The sequence below is a fragment of the Ambystoma mexicanum genome, chromosome 5q (genome assembly GCF_040938575.1).
Source record: "Ambystoma mexicanum isolate Mex_15411 chromosome 5q, UKY_AmexF1_1, whole genome shotgun sequence".
Classification (NCBI taxonomy): Eukaryota; Metazoa; Chordata; class Amphibia; order Caudata; family Ambystomatidae; genus Ambystoma; species Ambystoma mexicanum.
This window is the reverse complement of record NC_090933.1, coordinates 876,109,099-876,131,009: the sequence shown is the minus strand read 5'-3', so window position 1 is coordinate 876,131,009 and position 21,911 is coordinate 876,109,099. Positions and strand designations below refer to the sequence as shown.

Below are 21,911 nucleotides of genomic sequence, written 5' to 3'. Positions count from 1 at the left end.
GCAGCAGTCTGTCCTGATACATTCTGGTTTGCCCATCACCGTCTTGTGGCCAATGCTGGATTTGACTTTTATGAACTTCATTGATTCACGGTGCATCACCCTTTCTCAACTCTCGTGCTGGACTTCCTTGCATCTTGTACTCATGGTGGCCCAGAATCATGCTTTTCCCGTCTTCATCTTGTATCCTGGCTTGCAAAATGATGTGTTACTATGGACCTCTGCAATTGTATTCGCTCTCCCCTCTTGCTTCTCCACTCTCTTGGACTGCTTATCTCTGTTCCCTCCTCCCCTTAATTTCATCTATGCACTTTATCAGAATTGTCCCTGGACCTAGTATGATAGCAACCTTGTCGGTCTTCTCCTCCTTCCCTAACTTGCCCCCCCCCCCTCCAGCACTATCTGAAATGTCGTCAAACCTAGTACGATAGTTGCTTGTTTTGTTCCTCCCCTCCCTTTTTGCACCCCTCTCCCTCACCTTTTTGTTTTTCTCCGGCTCTACCAGAAATGTTGTTAGGCATAGTACGGTAGTTGCCTGTCTGTTTCCATTTCCTTCCCACTCTCCACCTCCCTTCCTTATCTGTGTCTTAGCACTCTGAAATGTCGTCAGGCCGAGTACGATATTTAATTTCACATCCTTACTGTTCATGGCCTGTAAGAATGTCATTGTATTTTCCCTCGTTCCCTCCCTTGCCTTGAAGCGCTTTGAAACACAATGTGTATAGGCGCTATATAAATAATCATATCCTATCATATCCAGTCCCAACTCCACATGTTACCCATTTGCCTTTACAACATACCTGTATGACCTATAGTTCCTTAGATAATGACCTTGTAACTAGTTGCACCGGCCATATTGTAGTACTCTCGAAATGTTGGTAAACCTACTGTTCTGTAACCAATAGTTCTTGTTTTACTGTCTGTAGTTGCCCTTGCTACATGATAGTAGGCATTGATTGTTGTGGCCCCTACTGACTCTGCATCTAGCTGTTCTGGTCTTATTGCACACACAGCACCCTTCAAATTCTTGTATTGTCACAGCGAACGCACCCAGTCATCTTGACCTACTAGATCCTCTGAACCTGTGTATTCTGTATTACTGCATAGTCTACGTGTCACCTAATTTGTACCACTACACCATAGCAACTATTAGTGCCATTGCTATGTCAGAGCCCACATTCGTGCTGCTAATGCTCCCAGTACTGTTACTGCTTACTCAAGTCAATTACTGCCTGGAGAAACTCCCACACCATTGTCCTTTCATGGAAATCTCCCCGACAATGGATATACCTTGTACTACAGGCGCTTACATCCAGTTAGGAAATGGCCTAGGCCGCATACAGTGTCCATGTCACACTCCCTTCTTTAACACAACTGCGCCCTTCCCAGTCACCTCCCCTCTCCTATCAACTCACCCCCACCCCCACTATGGGATATTACCCTCCCAACAATACCTGCTCCCATACCTCATGTATACCAGACTGCACTACAAGATCATAACGCCTATCTGCACGGACAGCCCACAGACATTCCATTGCCCCCAGAGCCCACGCACCACATACCTTATCACAGAAATGTATAACACAGAATCCTCAAACTATCACACAATCATTATCTTCACGTCCCATTACTGGACTTACCAGAAGACTTAGACTATCCTCATGTTCCTACCAACATTACTCCCCATGTCTCAATAAGGCACAATTGCCAATCACCCCTAACCTTAAAAAATTTAAGACCCACAACTACCCAGATGCTATACTAGTTCCACACATCAATAACTTTAAAAAGAATCCCTAAAGCCCCCACCATCACCATCCCAACCACACTTAAGCCAAACCTGTCAGATGAAATTCAATACACCCTACAAATGTTCACCCAGCCACCAAAACTCCAGCTAACTTCATTGAGACCTTTCAACTAAAAGGTGCCCTCATCAATGCAAGATCCATCACAGCCCATGCATTGGATATCGCAGATGTCATCAAAACGAATGACCTTGACTTCATTGCAATCACGGAAAAGTGGCTCCATGCAGCCTCTGGCCCTTACCTTTCCTTCTTTCCTTAGCCATTCCAGATGGTTACGCCATCTTCAGGAAGGACATAATAACATCTAAAAGAGGTGGAGTAGCTTAGCTAGCCAAGAAAGCTTTGAACATAAGAACCTCCACTGAACCCCCCTTTGCTGCAAGCAATGTCCTTACACTAAACTTTTGGCACATATGAAACCCCATTCCAAAGCCATCATTATGGGTGATTTCAACTTAGGTTTGAATGACCCTCAGGATACTCTCACAGGCCTCCCAGCCAACGCCATGAAAGACAAAGGCTTTACACAAAGAACCTGCTCCCCTACCCATGAAAAAGGACGTACCTTAGACTGGATAGCTGACTCTAACTGCGTCACTGACATTCTTTCAAAACACCCCTACGTCTTGGTCAGATCACAACACCTCAATCTTTACTACTACTCTTATTACCAAAACTGTGAATCATCCCCCTCTAGCACCTATAGCCCCATCTAGGAGTTTGAAAAATATTAATAGAGATAGCATGCTTCCACTCCTATCACCCTTACTGGACTCGACCTATTCTGACAATGACCCATCGGCACTGATCTGTCAGTACAATACAGTCATGCTTGCGGCCAAGTAGCTCCGGTAAAAAACACAAAAGCCAAACCTACTGCGCATATGAACTCTTGGTTTACTCCTGAGCTGCATACATTGCGTACAACCAAAAGGTCTGCTGAAAACAATTGGATCAAATCCCCAATACCAGTGAATAAAAACATCTTCCAGGCACTAGCCAATAACTATAAAAAGGAAATTATTACAGCAACGAGTGAGGTCTGCAACCAAAGAATTAAGAATGCCCAGTCCAATACTAGAGAACTATTTACCATTCTCTGCAAATTGGTATCACCAGCACCTACCCCAGACCATACCATCAAAGATGAACAATGGTGCTCCAACATTCAAAATGCCTTAGCAGTCAAAATTGCACTACTACAACAACAAATAGTACTAAAAAAATCTAAACTCAACCTCAACCTGACCTCCCCAACCACACTTCCCTCAATGGAACTCTGCAAGGATAGCAAATTTGCCTCCTCGCCACTTTCCATCTTAGACACCATCAATATTATTAAAGGCCTAAAACCTTCTAGATGCAAGAGCGGCATCTGCCCTGCAACCCTGATAAAGGATTGTGCCCCCGAATTTGCACCGTTCGTTACCAACCTTATTAACAGCTAATTTGCCACCAACACAGTACCAAAAGACCTTAAAGCAGCCAGGGTTCTGTCATTAGTTAAAAAACCTACTTTAGACCCCAACATCCCCACTAACTTCCGCCCCATCACCACAGTACCTTTTTTATTAGAAATCCTTGATCGCGCAGCCTACCTGCAGATCCAAATGTTTTTGGAATGTAATAACCTCTCGGGTCTAAGACAATCAGGATTCAGACCAGGCCATGGAACTGAAACAGCCCTTCTAGATCTGAAAAGGCAAATGGACCAATATAAAGAGAAAAGTGACCTTTGTATCCTCCTCCTACTAGACCTCTCAGCAGCTTTTGATTTGGTTAACCATGATATTTTATGCCAACACCTAGAAACACCGGCCCATTTTTCCCCGGAAGCCATTAAATGGATCAAATCCTTTCTCTCAAACCGGACCATGAGGGTCTTCTCTGATACCTCAGCAGCCCCCCCCCCCGCACTGGTGACATGTGGCGTACCACAAGGCTCCTGCGTGTCACCTACCTTATACCTTAAACAATGAGTTTACTAAGCTTCTATTTGACAAGCTTGACAAAATGGGTATCACGTATACTAACTATGCGGACGATACACAAATACTTATACCAATTACTGGATGTTACGACACAGACTCCAAAAATCTAAATAAAATCTACCTTGCAATCCAAGCCTGGATGGCCGTCAATGAATTGTGTCTTAATGATGACAAGACTCAGTTAATTCTAATCTGAAATAAATAATAAATCGAAACTAAGCAACCTCCCACAAGGGTACAAATCCTTCAACTTCGACAGCAACACTTTCATGTTTGCCAACAAAATAAACATTCTTGGGGTCTACATTGACTCCTCACTCAGTTTACACAGACAGGTCAATGCCATAGTCTCCTCTGCGGCCTATACAGCCAAACTGATAAGAGCTAGCAGACCTTTCCTTTCCACTGACAAGTGCATCACTCTGTCCAGAGCCTTAATACTCTCCAGTATTGACTACTGTAATTCTCTATTTGCTGGAACTAGTTCAAGAAATATAAAAAAATTACAAACGGTACAAAACAATGCCATTAGAGCAGCTGTGAATATTCCTAACAACGAACACATTTCAACAATTAAGCAAAACATCCACTGGCTCCCAGTCCATGACAGGGTCAAATAAAAAATTCTTTCGCTTACACATAAATGCATCTCGAATAATGCGCCAGCTTACCTTAGCAACCTGATCTGCAAATTTCAATCTAACAGACCCACCCGTTCTTCCTACATGCCTAGATATAGAAGACAGAAAGCTGGAGGTTCAAGCTTTCCAGTGTTAGCAGCCAAATCATGTAACGCCCTTCCTACACAACTAAGAAACGACCCCTCCTTGTGACTATTCAGGAAAAACCTAAAAACTGTACTATTCAGATCTGACCTTTCACAACAGTCCCCTTGCCCATCAGCTCGCAGCATCCGTGGTGACTTATCTGTCCCCACCAGTACTAACACCACAATCACACAGCCTTAGCCATTGCACCTGGAGGTATCGTTGGTGTTTAAGTCAAAATGTAACCCTTGATTGTTTAACAGAGAAGTTCTCCTACTCTTTAAGTCAACATGTAACCCCTGCAAGTGTAACTCTTATTCCCACTATATAAATGCACTGTCATGAAGCTCAAATTACTTTTAACCATATTCGTAAGTATCAGTGCCTAGATACCTTTGGGTTGCGTGCGCTTTATAAATGTACAAATAAATAAATAGAATAAATGTTCCAGGTTTTCCCAACCAATTACCCTATTTACCCCCTCCTACCCCCCATCTTAGAACTGAGACGAGGTGGAGGAATGGAGCAATGAAGATGACTAGAAGCGGGAAGCCAACACCACGTTCTAGTCTTTGGAAACTTTTAACCAATTCCGGGAAGTTTAAAGTTGCCACTGCTGCTCCGTTTGAGGGAGAGAGGCAGAGTCAGAAGCAGTATGTAACTATTTCGGATGCCGGTCAGGACGCCAGAGACGAGATGGTTGTGAGAAGCAGCACGGATACTGACACGAACGGTGTGCAGCGAGACCGAGCTGTAGGAAGGTTACCGATTGGTGATCATGGGCAGCTGGAGCTTCCCGGAGTGATGAAAGGAAAAGGGAAAGCTGACGGGATGTACGCCCAGCCAGCGGATCGAGAGAGAAGTGGAAAGAGAGACACGAGGACCAACAATTACTGGGGCACATGAATGCAGATGACTTGTCGCAGTGATAACATGGAGACCTTAATTAAAGTCTGTAAAGAAACTGATGCGTATAAAAACATAGTTGAAAATGGGGCGCTGACCCAATGCTTTAGAAGAGGACTTGATATACAAAGGATAGTGAAAAGAGGAATTAACACAGTTGTGAACTTTGTATAGGAAGGGTCAGGGACCCAGTATTGGAAACATATTGTCATGTGGATGAAAGAAAGAGTGAACAGAGAAGGGAAAACCCCTGGCAAGTTAGTACACCAGGCAAACACTGAGTCCGTGACTCACATCCAGGAAAGGAGTGAGAAGGGAAGTGAAGTAGTTTCCTGGCAGGACAGTAACCCAGGAGTGAGAAGAGAAGTGAAGTAATTTCCTGGCAGGAAAGTAAACCTGGAGTGAGAAGTAAAGTAATTTCCTGGCAGGAGAGTAAACCAGGAGTGAGAAGAGAAGTGAAGTAATATCCTGGAAGGAGAGTATACCAGAAGCAAGAGAAAAAATTAACCTGAAATTGTGAATAGAAAAGGGAGGATTCATCCCCTGTTTAAGGATCAATTAGAAAATTACAAATACACTGGAAGGAGAGTATAACAAGGGTAGAAGGATAAGTGAGTGTGAGAAATAGAACAGTGTACAGTACTGCATGCTTAAGGTAAAACTCACAAAGGGAAAAGACAGGCCCCCTGAGTAACGTTAAACTGTGGAAGTAAAATGTAACCAGTGGAGGAATTCAAAGGGAAAAGCCATCCCCCTGGGGTAAAGCGAAAAAGTGCTGAATGTGACAGATGGAAGAAGTCAAGGGAAAATAAGTATTTTCCTTAAAACAATGGGAATATAAGTACTGAGGGACCTCGAGGAAGACATTGTCCCCTTTCAAAACTGTTGAGTGAAACAGTCAGAGAAGAGAGAAACGTAGAAGAGGTACCCCCGGCACGCCCACGTTTTTGTGGAGCAGTGGAATATTATTGACCTTTATCCAGAAGTGCTGGATAGGCAGTGAACGACCAGAAAAAACCTAGAGGAATGTCGGATCCCATTCTCTATTAGAACTTTTATTTCTTTTCTATTCTGCACCTTACAACTTTATGTTGAGAACTTTGAAAGAAAGCTACATAGCTTACCAGAATCCCCTTGCATACATAATATTGAGTTTAGAGTGTGAGGGTCAGTTTAAGATTTTCGGACATAGGACGGAGGACGATCTTTTGTTTAACATCTTGACACAAACAATCCTTTGTTCTGTTGAGGCAGGGAAACCCATTTTAGGTTTAGGGACAGATGGGATTTCCCCAGCCCTCCTTAATAATTTCTTATCATTAAAACACCAAGTTTGTACCATAACTGATTACTGTGTATGAGTCTTACTCTTGATCCCTTACAGAACTCTCATTTAAAATTAACTCTGAAAAGGGTTGACAAGTCAACCTTTGTCCATACATTTCATTTAGATTTCAATAGTAAAAATGTAAAGTGGAGTTAAGATTTTGAACTCTACTGAAAATTCTGTGGGTGTAATCAGGGGAGCCTAAAATGTCTTACAGTTGGAGGAGATGTGATGGGAACGAACCTTCCTCGTTTAGAGGTTGCACCGAAAGGTGCCATGCCACTGACGTGTGTCGTGGTAAGCATGTATTTTCAAAGCATAATTAACATTTTACAGGCTAACCAGTAAAGTTTAGTTGGTATCGACTATTTGTAATGGGAAAATAATAAAAAAGGTGTTCCAGTACTTTTTTGATTGGTGCTGGTGAGATGAGTTAACCGCTTGCTACAATAGTTTATGGTCAGATAGCAGGTCATAATAGTTAATCCCAGCAAAGCCAACGCTGTCCTGCATACTTCTGAGGTGGATACATTTAGTACCATTTGACTTCTTACTAGCAACACCTTTTTTTACAACACTACGAAACAGCAACGTCTCGTGGGGTAGGAAGCACCAAATAAAAACATGTTATTTTTGCAGTTGTGATCAGGTCGGTAACCCAAGAAATTACTACATTTTCTAAATTAGGGTAAATTGGAATTAAATGTTTGGAATCGTTTTTTATACTATAGTACTCATATTCATAGTCTGCATACAATGTAAACCTCTCAGATAATTATTTTTAATACAGTCTTGATTTGATAAAGTTATGATTTTAAACTGCACTTGTAGTTTCAGGTGATGTAGCGTAAGTAGACTTTAATATTGCACCATTTCCAATCTTTGTTGTATCTCTGTTCTGTTGTTAAAGGATATTTATACCGTGCACTATCACCACCTGAGTGGTCCCCTGTCCCTCTGGCTGATCTGAAAACCAAGAGGTTAAGGTGAGGGGAGTGAGTTAGTAGGACTGAGCGGGAAAAAATGCACAAGAAAGCTGTGATGTGCTGTTGGCGGTTTCAGTTCGGTTTACAACGTTTGCTGAGTGTAGGTGTGAATTTGACTTGAAATGTTTGAGAAATTATCCTATAGTAGAAGTTGCGCACAACCATAAGAGTAGAACAGCTCTCTATCTGTATGTGAGAAGTGTCTAATTATGGAAAGGTATGCAGCAGCAGTTAGGACCAGAAGGGTAATCTCTCAAAACCCCTTCAGACCAAAAATGACAAGAAAAGTGAATGACCTAACTGTCTGCGCTACCTGCCACAGTTGCTTTTTGTTAACACCTTTACAACGTAACACTTCAACGATCCTCTTCCAGAGAAGTACCAAATTACCAGCTTTTTAGGTTTCAACAGCAAGTTATATTGCAGAGTTACAGTTGAAAATGTACAAAAATGAAAACAAAGCAAAGAGCACCCACAATATTTTAGAAAGAACGCCAAGTAACAGTTGAAAATTTACAGAAATGAAAACAAAGCAAAGAGCGCCCACAAAATTTAAGAAAAAACGCCAACACGTGTTTCAACCCTAACCGGGCTGTCTTCAGGGCGTGTAAGTATATAGTTGAAGAAGAAATAGTGGTTGAAAAGGCATATTCAATAACGTAGGCAACTTAAGTCTTTATCAATTAAACATTTCCCAATTTCTGATTGATCATGGACAGGCTGTGTATACGAAACCGCACAGTGTTTGGTTTTATTTGCTGAACATCTCAGTAGACCCGTGGTATATGTTATCTAATTCCCCAATTTAGTAATGGAAATTGCGTAGATAATGGAGTCTTGGGGTCCTGAGACAATTTTCGAACTTAGGGCTTTTTTGTCAGCTTAGCATGAGATGTACAAGTTACCGCTTCAATGCGTGTAGAGCTTCCAGTCACTGCCGTGTGGACGAGCGTGAGACTAAGGAATGTGGGTGTTGGCTGTGCCACATTCCTTAGTTGACAAAAAAGCCCTAAATTCGAAAAGCCCAAAAAACGAAATTAAGAAAATTCTGAGTCAAAGAGCTCAATTTAACAGTCTGTCGGTGTCCAAAACCTATGCTTGCCCTCACAACTATAGCTAAACAACATGTAGGGATGTTGATAATCAAAGAAATAGTTATCAACATAAAATTCTGAGCTTCCATCGGTTAGCTTCCTTTTTAGCTCCCCTTCCCCAAGTTCAAGAAAGTACCACATAAGTCTCAAAATTACCTTTCCCACATTCAAGTTCCCACAATCCTCTGGGTCCCCTTCCCCAAGTCCCTAGTAACAGTTAAAAAGAAAATGTTAAAGGTTTAACACAACTCAAGGTCAGCCTGACCATCCTTCTGTATTAAATCACCAGTTCACTTGTAGTGCTTTTCCTTGGTTTATTTAACAATGTCTTTGGTTCTTGTAATTCAGGGCTCACTGGTCTAGGCGCAGTTGTCGGACCACATGGTCTACTCGCCACAGGTCGCGCTCCCAGGAACCCTAGGCTCTTCAGCCCACACAGGTTCTTCTATACTGGTTCCTGTGTACAGAGTCCCGTTCTTGCCAGTCTTTGGCCTTGCCTCACTGCATTTATTCATAAAGTTCAATTTGTTGTGGTCTTGTTCCTGTCCCACCTTTCTATGGCACTCTTTCACACTTGCACTATTTTCCCTAAATTGCTTTCATATGGGCATTTTCACTTTGACTGTCCTCTGCTACTTGCTTTGCCCATAAAGTGTTACTTGATTCTGTATTCAGTAAGCTTAATTCCGTTCAGCATTCAACATATATATATTTTTTTATTATTATTTATTTGTTTTGGTTTTAAGAAAAAAACCTTTACAAAGTGCACAGTCGAAACAGTGCATAATTTTCAGGATAAGCAAAACCCATATTAGTAGAAGCAGCAGAGGAAAAACAAAAAGAAAAGTCCATAGACCAAAGGGACCTGGCCTCGACATAGTTGCCATCTTTCGTGCTTCATATATTTTCCCTTTATATTTTGAAGGTACTTCTTTCCAGTACTTGCACTGTTGTTGCTGTTAATAGAGTCTCATGACCGGCTATTATTCTGTCCCAAAAAAACTCTGATATCAGGCCCTTCTCCCGGGCCACGAATCTCCTGAATAATAGTAGTCTGGCTTCCCAGGTACCCTCGCACTCCATTAGTAAGTGTCTTAGTGATTGTTTACAGGGTGATTCGCACTGTCCACGGAGCTTTTTGCCAGTATTTCTCCGGTATGAGTAATGTTTAACCTGAGTCTAAGAAAGTTATTTCTCAAGTTTTTATCTGGACATTTTTGTAGATATCGTGGTAAGCATCCTCATTTTTTTTCCGCTGTAAGAAATAGATTTGTGGGGTTCAGAGATCTCACGCCCGCGATTGTATCTATCCAATCACTTGTTTCTAGGGACTGCTTCACTTTCAATGGGTTTGTAACTAGTGTTTCCAATTTTAGATCGAGTCTGTTTAGAATTTCTCTTGTTTTCTGCTCCAGACTGAGACGAATCTCAGATCTTGAGATTTTTAAGTGCTCAATCACATCCCCATAAAGCGAGTTCTTTTCTGTGATGATTATTTTCCGATAGAGTGTGATAAGCTTCCAGTCTGCTCGACACCCCAGGGATACTAGGCCCAATTCAAATCGTAGACTCCAGATTGGTGTGCACATCGGGAGGCCAAGGGTTCTTTTCCAGAGAGGGCCCTCCAGCTCGTTCCAATTTGTGTACCAAAGCAATGGTTTTGCTTCCAGACCATAGATTATGACTGGAATTGCTTTTGTCATATATAATCTAATTAGGGGTGCAATAGAGAATCTGCAGTACTTGGCGTTTAATTTTTTCATTTTAGGTGTTATTTGTGCGACTTTCTCCATAATTGCCATATCAGCTTTGCTTTTTGCTGGGGAGGCGTATATCTTATATCCCAGATATGTTAACTCTTCAACTTTAGGGATGGTTTTCCCCTCTAGAACCCAATTTCCATAGCCAATTTTCTTTCTTGGGTGCTTAAAGACTAGGATTTTGGATTTTAGAGGGTTGATTGAAAGCCCATAAAAGCTAGCATACTCCCCAAGTTTATTTAGGAGATGTTGTAGGCCTACTGCAGACTTGTCCAGAAGTACAATGTGGTCCGCATAGGCCAGCCAGTGAATCCTCCTTCCATTTATTACTGGACTGACCAACGCTGAAGAAAGCAGAAATGCACCCACGTCTGACAAAAAAATATTAAAGAACAATGGAGCGCCCAGGTAACCTTGTCTTACCCCTCTAAAGACATGTATTAGTTCTGACAAATGTCCTTGTGCGTCCAACGCAGTCTTATGGTGGTATTTCTGTGAAGATCAATTAACATTGCCAACAGGGAATCTGGGATCCCCCAGCTGTATAGTTTCCTCCAGAGCAGGGATCTATCCACATGATCGAACGCCTTGGATAGATCTACCCATGCCCCGTAGAGCGGGGTGTCCGCTTTCTCCCTGGATTTTTCACTTACAAGGTTTAGGATCAGACCATTGAGGCTGGTAGATTGTCCCCGTATAAACCCTGTCTGATGGCATGAGAGAATCTGCCTTGTCTCCACCCACTGTGATGGCTCCCTCAGCAATAATTTCATAAACACCTTGCTATCAATGTCAAGGAGGGCGATTGGCCGGTAGTTTGCTGGACTTAGCCGATCGCCCCCCTTGAAGAATGGAATGACAAGTGCATTCTTCTATGATGGGGGAAATGTGCGATTTTTCAAGATTTCTCTGAAAAGATAATTTCATATCTTGGCCCAAAGTTTTGGTTTATTTCTCAAGACCTGATAGGTCTGACCATTTCGGCCTGCAGCTTTGGATGTAGATGATTTGGTTATTATTTCAAGAATATCTTGTTCTTCAAATGTAAGATGCCAGGGATCATTTTTAACCATATTGGTTTCTGTTGCCCCGCAACCTTTAAAGTTGCCTGAGAGATACTCCACCCATTTTGCTTCTGGGACTAAGTTACAAAGGGAGCTGTTGAACCCCATTTCTAGTTGACCCACCACTGCCCAGAAGTTCCTGGAGTTACATATATTTAATAAGCTGAATTTCAAGTTTCTACTTAGTTCTGTATTCAATATGCATTCGATATGGTTAATGTCAAATTTCTATTTAGTTCGGCATTCAATATGCCTTCGCAGCCCACTAGGAACCAAATGCCAGGGGTAGCGGAAGTGACATCACACTGCCATGCCCCCGCGAGCGGAATCACCGGAAGTGATGATGTAATTTGACCCCACCCCCACGTGACATCAGAGGAAGGGATTTGATTTGACCCCCACCACCACGTGACATCACAGGAAGTAGCAGCATACAGCATTATCCCTCAGTACACTGAGAAAAATATGGTTACGATACAACTGTATTGTGACATTTCATACAAGAATGGATCATCATACTTAGAAGGTTGTCAAGGCCCATGTTGCCATGGGAAGTGTATGAACCCGAATCCCCTCTTTATGTGGATCCGCCCTGTTAATTCAACAGGACTACAGAGCGAAATAACATTCTGGGGGGGACTTCATTACTCCTGCACAGAACAGTCAGACGTCTCCGATTTTCATCTCCTTCAGAACCTAGAGCTAAATTTAAAATGGGTTTGATTAGTGCCTTGGCAGATACTGCTACCTGATCATCTTCCTGTATTCCTTCAAAGTGCTTGCATAACTCAAGATGAAAAAAATGTAAAAACAAGTATAGTTTGTTGCCAACAGCACATGTTTTGCCCCTATCGGGCATCATCTGTGAGGTGGGAGCTGTGTCTGTCTAAGCACAGTGAGCAAGGGGTCCACGTCTGCATTACCCTGGGTAACATAGGGTGAAACTCCAAGTCCTTAAACATATATGCAAAAGTCTGGGATCCTCTGGGAAAGGTGCAGTGAGCTGAAACGTGGTTGTAGACCCTCCTGAGTGGGAGAAATTCCATAGAACAGGGTATTTGTTTGTTCTTAGTAGAGGGGCTCCCACACTGTTGTTTAATACACCATGATACCCTGCAAATGTGTACTTTGGGTCATTTAGCATTGTCTCAAATGGTATATTTGGCATCCATTATGCATTGAAAATGTAATTCTCTGAGGTTCGATGATATGATAGTTTTATAAATGGCAGAGAAGTGAGGAAAAGTGTAAGCAGTGCAATCTGAAATCTGCTGTAGGCTGAAGTGGAGATTGTGAACAATTAACGCTGGTGAAGGACCTGTGGGAATTTGCCTATCCTTAGAGTGCAGTGAGAGCTCTAGAAAGCAACTAAGCTAGCTCATGTAATGTATGATTTGCGCAGCAATAGAATAATGCATTCTGCATCGCAAAAGAAGATGGTCGAATGGTTTGAAAAAGCCTGAGCACTCCCATTCCCTGTGTCCCCTCCTACGTGCTGCGTATTGCAGGGTTGCCTTGCAATGTGAGTATTGGAAAACTTACATCAGTCCAACATTCAATTATTTCAAATGCTATTAAGAGAATATGACTAGCGACACATAAATTCTGAGACTGATGTTGAAGTTCTAGATTGATTGTGATTGATTCAGTTCCATCAAGCAACTTGTCAGCTCCAAGGCTGCACAGCACAACACCATATGTATCGGCAATGCTTTAGTATGCGTAGAAAATGGTCAGGCATATTTTAGTCCATGTGCTGAGCTACTGGTCCTCACCATGCAATAACTGTTTTTTTGCAAATTGATATCCCCAAAGGAGGAGTGCCAGTTTTGTAATCCAATATGCTTCTCTTATATAACGACCTATACAACATATTTGAGAAATACAGATCTGCCTCTTGTACATTGCGTTTTCTTGCATGCTAAACCCATCTGATGCCAAACCAGAGCTCTGGACAAACGTAGCTCTTATTCAAGTCGCGATCTTCTGTTCACATCTTTCACTTGGTAAATGTCGACGCTGTGACAGTTAGCAGTCGATATTGCCAGTTTACGCAGCATTTGTTTTTCACGAGACCTATAGGTGCACCTGCGTATGAGAAAATAAATGTGTGTAAAGGTCATTTGAGTGAAAGGCCCCTTCCTCCTTGAATCACCTTTCAGCTAAAAGCCGACACCACCCACGAGGCGGGTTAAGTACCAGAAGCAGATAACTCATGCAAGCCGTCTGCTCAATAATCATGGGGTGGAGGCACTTCACAGAAGAATAAAGGGAGAGACCTACGAGCCTCAATTGCATGAAAAGGGTCCTTCTAATGGGCTGACATTTCGTGACATTGCATGCAAAACTTCAAGTTTGGGCTTTTCAAAAGAAAATATGAACTGAAAGAAAGGACATCAATCCCTTGCCTTGCGCCTGCACGGTACCAAACAGATTGATTGACTTACCTCCTTCTTTGCTTCTTTTGGAGCTAGCTCGCACCAGGCTCGTCAGCACGAGGGAGGGAGGGAGGGAGGGAGAACCAGCAGTGAAGCGCACAACACATGCTGCTGCTGTGCGTGGTGACGTGACACGGGGCAAATTGGAGGAACCCACACGTGGCACCGTGCTTGCTGTTGTGGCCATGCCCCCTCAGCGGTCACAAGAGATTGGCAGAGGTCGCTCTTGTGACCTCTGGTGACCCCTTAATGACGTCCCTTCTAGGACTGCCCCGGGTTGTCAAGTAGCTTGTTCCAACACTCATTGGTCCTTGGCGTTGTTCTTCGGCGGCTCCTGCTGCTTCTTTTTTACTCCTCAGTGCGGCGGGCCTGCTCCTGCAAACCCACCACGCATCTCGGGCTGTTTTGCACCCACCAGTAGCTCTGCTGCTGATTCCTCGTTGCAGAGGCTCCCACAACTGTAACAGCCCAGCAGCCTGACTTACCTTGAACATGTTCACCGTGCTGCTGGCCGGCGTCCTGGTTCCTCCACTGGTTCCACCACAGCTGACTCTTTTGGAAAAGGATCCCCTGCTGGTTTCTCCGCCACAGGCTTCCTTCTTGCCCCCTTTTCTGTTCTCCGTCCCTCTCTTTATATACCTGCAACCACTTAACAAGTTGCAGGTTTAGATCCTCGGTGGGCTTGCCTGACTATAATTAAGCGTACATGACCGACTCACACCACGCTCTGCAGGCATCTTCTCCATCCCAGTACCATAGTGGCAAATTGAAGGTTTAGTGTTCATTACTCTCGGTCTCCTCTTCCTCGTCCCAGTAATTTCAGAGTTTATAGGTGAGGAAACAAGGGAAGAGGTCTTGCAGTAGCCCATAAAGGCTGCAGGAGGGGTACGTTCATCGTCAATAGGAAAAGTAGGATATCATATGTCGCATGTGGGCCCCTAACTCCCAATCCCCAAGGACCTGCCACCCAGGTTATCCTCCCTCGCTTCTCCACCCCGGGTCAGGATCCAAAAGCGATAGCCCTTCCCTGGCCTCCTTAGAAGAGTATCCACGGGGAGGAGAAGTGAGTATACCCTCCAATTTCACACAGCAGTCACAGTAAGGTCACGTCACGAGAGTAGTGGAAAGATGAAGAAAACCTATTGAGTCAGAAACATAATGAAAGATCTTGATGAAGCTATGTCCCAGACCCCCCTTTGTTTTGCATAAATTATCTTTGGGTCTCACCCTAAGTTACCAGGGCGATCCAGACGTGGACCCCTTGCTCACTGTTCGTAGAGAGGCACAGCTCCACCTCACTGATGATGCCCAACAAGGCTGAAACACTTGTATGGGGTTGCTGTTGGTACTCTTTTTCAGAGGAGAATTGCCTAGCGTTTCAGTGCTGGACTGCTCCTGGGCAGGACAAAGGCTGATATGCGGGAAAATTGTGTTTGTGCTGGTAGAGAGATTCCAAGACCCCCTTTGTTTTGTATGTCACAGATTGAGCACCTGAAGAAAGTATTAGCTAGCTGGCAGTCCATAAACCAAGGGTCAGTGGAAAAACTGCACATGTATCACAATGTATAAGTTTACTTGCAAAATGAGTTGCAAAACATGAAGAAAAATTGGCTTCCATTACTAGAACACTCGCCAGGCTAATCTGAATGAATCTAGGAAATAATTGGTACAGAGTAATCAACAATAATTAAAATGGATGACAATACTGGATTGAGAAAAGAAAGAAAAAATACAGTTGAGTTTAGATAAGTTTCTAGGAAGAAGGGAGACGTTCTCCAATTCCTGAAGCTAGCTTTCCACGTCTCAAACATCAGTATCATATCTCTGAAGGTACAATATGATAGTGAAGGACATGCTTACATAACCCTTGAGAATATATGTTCCTCTAAATAATAATGAGTGGTTTGCACTGAAATGTCATGCACGGCGGACCTCAAGTGAGGACTAAGGTCAACCGCTGGATAACTCAGGAAATAAAATCCTTCGTTTAGCTTCTATGTTAAATAAAGGCGAACTCCTATTCTTCACCATTTAACTAAATGATGGTCAGGAACCAGTTCCCTACAATGTCTTTTTATCTCAAGAAAGAAGCTTCATCAATAAAGGATTGCTGAGGCAATTACAGATGGGTCAGAAAATTCCCACATTTAAACCAACAGATAAATTGGAAGCTGGAATTGGTGCCATTGATGACATTTACCAGATTAATTGCAGGTGTTGGCTGGAAATGGAAATCAAAATTGGAAGCAAAAATAAAAATCATTGTTGGGGTGTAAGAGATGGTTAATTCTGCTTGATTCAAAATTAATTTAGATTTTATTAATGATAACAAAGTCTCTTCCAGAATTGAGGGGATCTATGATATGATATGGCATTTATAACGCGCCTATACACAAGTGTTTCAAGGCGCGACGAGGCAAGGGAGGAGAAAATAGTGGAAGACAGCGATCCTACTAGTCCAGGTGTCATTCAGATCGTGCAAGTGCGAGGGAAGGGAAAAAGGGAAGAGTGCCAGGGGGAAGGGAAAGTGCAGTACATGGGATGGAAGAATAAATACGCTAAATAAAGACGGCCTAATGGTGGCAAGTGCAAGGTAAGAGCAGACATAAGTGCTGGTAGCGGGACTGTAGGGATACAGAACCAGTCCCTAAGTGCAGGGGGTTGCCAGGGAGGCAGGGCAGGTGTGCAAAAGGCGGGACCTGGCTCCAAGATCAGAAAGGGTGGGCAGGTAACCAGTGTAGATTTGGCAGGGAATTTCAGCAGGGGAGAGTGGCAGAGAAAGCAGAAGCAAAGAGGAAGGTTTTGAGGTGTTTCCGGAACCGGAGATGGTTCTCCTTAAGTTTCAGGGAGGCATGAAGGCTGTTCCAGAGGGAGGCCCCTGCCGAAGAGAGAGATCGACCACGAACTCGTTGCTTGGAGAAGCGGCTAACCCTGAGGGAGTTGGAGGCAGATGAGCGAAGAGCCCGAGAAGGAAGGTATTTAGGAAGAGAGAGTTGAAGGTAATGCGGCCCCAGACCCCAGAAGGGATGTGGATAATTCAGAGGGTTTTGAACTGAATCCTTGCAGCCACTGGGAGCCAGTGCAGAGATTTCAGTCCTGGAGAGATACTATCCCTGGGCTTGAGGCTAAGGACAAGTCTTGCACTCCTGTTTTGGATAAGTTGCAGAGGGAGGAGAGTAGAGGCAGGCAGATTTAGATAGAGGCTGTTGCAATAGTCCAACTTAGAGAGAACCAGGGCTCTGGAGACGGTGAGCTTCTGGGGGAAGGAGAGGAGAGGAAGAATACCTCTGAGGAGGTGCAGCTGGTAGTGTGACTTCTTAGAGACGTCGGAGATGTGAGGAGAGAAGGAGAGTATGAAGTCGAAAATGACCCCAAGGTTTTTAGCCCTGCAGGTGGGAGCAGGAAGAGGGCCAAGAGAGGCCGGCCAGAGAGCTGAAGGGAAGGAGGGAGAGGGTGTGCCGATGAGTAGAATCTCGGTCTTACTGGCATTAAGGCAGAGGTCATTGGCGGCACACCACTCCTGGATAGCAGACAGACAGTCAGAGATGAGGGAAGGAGAGGAGGAGGCCGAGGGTAGCCTGAAAATGAATTGGGTATCATCTGCATAGCACTGAAAATTGGGACAGCGAGCAGCGATGCGGTGGCCCAGGAGTGCCAGGTATTGGTTGAACAGCCAAGGAGATAGGTTAGAACCCTGGGGGATGCCACAGGTAGAGAGAAAGATATCGGAGAGGAAGGACCCAAGTTGGACCTGGGAGGGTCAGTCGGAGAGGAAATAAGTCAGCCACGACAGAGCCTGTCCAGTGATACCCAGGTTATCACGGAGACGGTTGAGCAGGATGGCGTGGTTGACAGTGTCAAAGGCAGAAGAGAGATCAAGCAAGATAAGGACACGCGGGGTGTTGGAGTCAAGGTTGGAGAGAAGGTCTTCACGGATGTTCAGGAGAGCAGTTTCCGTGCTCCTGGCAGCCCTGAAGCCAGACTGATGGTCATGAAGACAACCAACAGATTTGGTGTGGAGATTAAGATGGGAGATGGCCAGTTTCTCCAGGAGCTTGCCCAGGAAGGGAGTGATGGAGATAAGGCGATAGTTAGCCGGGCAGGAGGGGTCGGCAGAGGGTTACTTAAGAAGAGGGTGCACAAGGGAGTGCTTCAGGGGGATGAGAAGACTCCAGTGGCGAAGGAGTGATTGCAGAAGTCAGCCAGGGCAGGAGCCAGGGAGTCGATGTGGTCCTTGATAGTTTTGAAGGAACAGGGGTGAACCCGTTTTGACGAGACTTTCATAGATCAGACTTGGCGAGAAAACTTGTCTGCAGAGAAAAGGGGAAAGGAAGAGAGGGAGGGAGGAGGGGTGGCAGCAGAACGGCCAGAGGAAGAGCAGGGGATAGAGGGAGGGAGTCGGCAGGAGGAGAGTGAGGACAGGATGTCCTGAGTTTTGGAAATGAAGTGAGAAGCCAGTGCCGTGCAGAGGGCCTTGGAAGGGACAGGAGAGGTAGAGATTGCAGCAGGATTGGCCAGTTCCTTGCAGATTTTAAAGAGTTCAGCCGAGTTGTTAGATGCCGCAGAGATCTGGGTTTGGATATGGGCTCTCTTCTTGGTGAGAGCGGAGAACCGGTATTGCCATTGCAACAGGCGGCAGGCCAGTTTGTCAGATGATGAACATGAAGCACGCCATTTCCTGTCGGCCACCCTGCACTTGCGTTTTAGGGTGACGAGATCGGAGTCATACCAGGAGTTACACTTGGCTTTGGGCTTCAGGCGGATTCTCATGACAGGGGCAAGCATATCAAGAGTATCAAATATAGCAGAGTGGAGCATGGAGAGGGCTGTGTCAGGGTGGGAGTCAGCCAAAGGGGGAGGAGGGGGTGAGAAGGTGGCGGCGAAAGCCTCGACTGACACGCGCTTCATGGGTCGGATGACCGCGATGCTGGGTGGCAGTGATGAAGGTGGCTCGGCCTGAGGGGTAGGGAGGGTGAGGTGGAAGGATCTGAGAAAGTGATCACTCCAGGAGAGAGGAGTGGAGAGGGGGACAGAGAGGGGAAGGTCAATGTAATTCAATGATATTGAAAAGGCATTTAGTTCAGCTGAATTTCTGACTTATGCTACTGAAGGCCAAATCAAAGAAGTAAATATTCCAGCAAATACTTGACAATGCACTTTGCCAATAAAGATCAGAAAAGGACAGACTTTGCTTAATGAAGAAGCCTATATTAATTTAAATAATCTTCTTCAGTGACAAGGCCTGTCTCTTCAACCAACTCCAATAGGTAATCTCAATGATTACAGCATCCGGATAGTGTTTGACAATAGTGATTCCCAAAGCATGATTTTATCCCAAAATACCTCTATTGGATTGGATGTAGATTTTGTCCACCTTTCCATGGATTTAGCCAACCCTATCAATGGTCCTATACCTGAAGGTTATTCTAACAATACTAACGGTAGTAGACCAGAAACCCTCTATATTCAACAAGGGGACAGGGGGATTTTATGGTGTACTCCCAGTGGCCTTATGTGATGGAGGATATGATATGAAATGATATGATATGATTGGTTATTTTTAACCGCTTAATACTCAGAGGTTTCTAAGCGCGGACCCGGGGACCGAACCTGTGGTGCTCCGTGTCGTCTTGCTTCCAAGGTGAACACGTTACCCCTGAGCTATCCTCACGTCACATGTGAGGATGTTACCTATGATATGGTGGAAGATGAAATAATATTCAGAGTCACTAGGGAATCACTCATAGATGCCATAAATAAGGACCTATCAACCCATTAGAAGATACTTCAGAAATGGACACCCTAGCAATATTTTCAGGCTTCCGTGAGATGGCTAATGAGCAGATCAGCATGGCTGATGCCTGTGAGACAGAAGAGCAAAAACAGAAACTCAGGCAAATATTCCTTGATTTCCAGAAATTCTTCTCTGATGATTCTTTTGACTGTGTACATGCTTCCCTTCATTACACAACCATACCAATGGACGTTAATATGGTGGAAGTATGTGTAAGACAATACTGGTTACCTCTAGCATTCATGGAATTACACACAGAGATTATCAACAATTTGGCATCCCATGGGAGTATCCGACAAATCTGTAGTACCTTTAAAAATCAATTTCTAGGAATATTGAAACCCAATGGACAGTGGAGACTCTGTGCCAACATATGGAAACTGAAAAATAGGGTACACATATCCTCTTGGCCTCTCCCTTATATCAATCAGGGGCTTCTATCCTTGATTTGACTAATGGATATTGGACTGTCTCGGAACACTGATACAAACTTGCCTTTACATTTGGGAGGGCAACAATACGCCCGGACCCGTAATCCTTTTAGTAATATTAACCGCGAAAATGAGTTTAAATATTCCTACATGAAGCCATTCCTGATGTTGTGGAAAGAGGTAATGCGGCCTATGTAGATTTATTTATTTATTGCATTCATATCGCGCACCGATAAACCCATAGGTGTGAGAGCGCATACAATACAAACAACATTGAACATAAACTATTCCATTAACTAATGTGGAAATAATTATAAGTAGATAAAATACCCCCACAAGGGCAAGCCACGGGCTTGGATATGGAAGGAAGGATCACCTGGGTGGAGGGAACTTGGGGAGTGGGAGAGGACATCTTTAGGTGAGACATGGTATCACCCTTTCCCTTTTCAAAATGGACCCTCTATCCCTCAAGCCTTTTTAGGCTAGTGTCAGCCTTTTTTCCCTTTCTTCCCCCAAGATATTCCCCAGAATCATCACCTTAATACTGGGACGAGGATGAGACATCCTCATTTCGTTGGGACCAATATAAATCAGTCTTATATTGTGAATATAGATACACATCAGTCAAGTACCAAGACGAAGAGGAGACAACACAGTTATACACACTTTTTTTTTAATTCAAACCTCCCCGAACAGCACTCTGGTACTGAGACGAGGAGGAAGGCTATGGAGAATTTTAGTTGCAACAGTCAGGCGTTTCCTGCTAATGGGTTTCACACTGGTCAGGCATTTGAACTCAACGACTCGCACCTACGGTCATTTAACAATCTCAAGGTGTGTAAAAATGCTGGCCGCCCAGCACAAAGAGCGAGACAGCCTGGAGAGAAAGAAGCAGGTTGGAGAACCGGAGCGGGCTGGAGAGGAACGGGCTGAAAGGAGCCATGCATGCAGAGCAGGAGAGGGAGAGAGACACAGAGGCTGGCTGTGAGAGGGTCTGGCAACCCTGCTGTCCTTCCTGTCAGGTGCCTGCAGCAGGAGCTGTGGGGCAATGGAGCCTGTTGGTTAGCTCAGGACTCAAGGAGACAAAGCTGTGCTCTCGGTAGCTGCAGCTAGGGAAGAGTGGAGCGAGCTACTCGCCGGTAGACTCCAGGAGAGCAAGTGGTGCTCGCCATGACTGCCGCAAGAGAGGGTAGAGCTAATAGAAGCCGGAAAGTAGAGCGGATATCGGACTGAGACCCGATGGAGCTGTCCTATACAACTGGTGAGAAAGTTGTTGTAAGCAGTTTTGAATCCAAAAACAAGTGGCTTTGAATACCAAACATGCTGAACATTATTAGGAGCACTTATGAATGCTGAAACAAGCAAATTTGAATACCGACCGAACTGAAAGACATGGTAAGCACTTTTTACAGCAGTACAGAACAAAAGCAAGGTATGAGCATTTATGAATCAAGTGAAAGCAAGGTGGTACAAATAGCAGATACCACGGAATGAATTATGTGAGACACAAGTGTTGGCAAAGCCAAGAGAATACCAAGAAGGATA

General features: G+C 44.2%; 1 protein-coding gene across 3 annotated transcripts in view; it reads left to right on the top strand.

Annotated features, from left to right (window-relative positions):
• The window catches only part of RAD54B (RAD54 homolog B), a 1,336,679-nt gene that overhangs the window by 890,085 nt on the left and 424,683 nt on the right, over positions 1 to 21,911 (top strand). The gene's annotated exons all lie outside the window — the stretch shown is intronic.